Raw genomic sequence first — 453 nt, forward strand, 5'->3', positions numbered from 1 at the left:
TTTGACTCCAGGGGTGGAAAGAAGCACTTTTTTTTTTTTTTAAGGGGTGCAAAATGGCAATTAGTGAATACTTCTTTGGTTAGCACCTGGTCCATTCTAGACTGGACTCAGAGCTGGGTTGCAACAGATCCCGAACCCAGGGCCAGGATACAGCTTAGTGGCATCGCACTTGCCTCCTGAGAGTGCATGGTTTGAGTTCTATTCCCGGTACCCAAAAAACCAAGCAAACAAGTAAACAAAAACCTAACCCAAGCCCTGCCTGGGGGAGCTCACACTTGGTGGGGCAGACAATAGCAAATTCCAACCCAGTGGGCAAGGACTGGTCTGCCGTCCTCTGTCCCACTGCCTGCCTGCCTCAGGAGGCTTCAGCAACAGTTTCCACAGAACACACAACCAAAGCTCTGAGATAGTTGGGATGGAAGGGATTCAGAAATCAAGGATTCCACCAAAAAA

Source organism: Octodon degus, unplaced genomic scaffold (genome assembly GCF_000260255.1).
Source record: "Octodon degus isolate 3935 unplaced genomic scaffold, OctDeg1.0 scaffold00138, whole genome shotgun sequence".
In the NCBI taxonomy this organism is placed as follows: Eukaryota; Metazoa; Chordata; class Mammalia; order Rodentia; family Octodontidae; genus Octodon; species Octodon degus.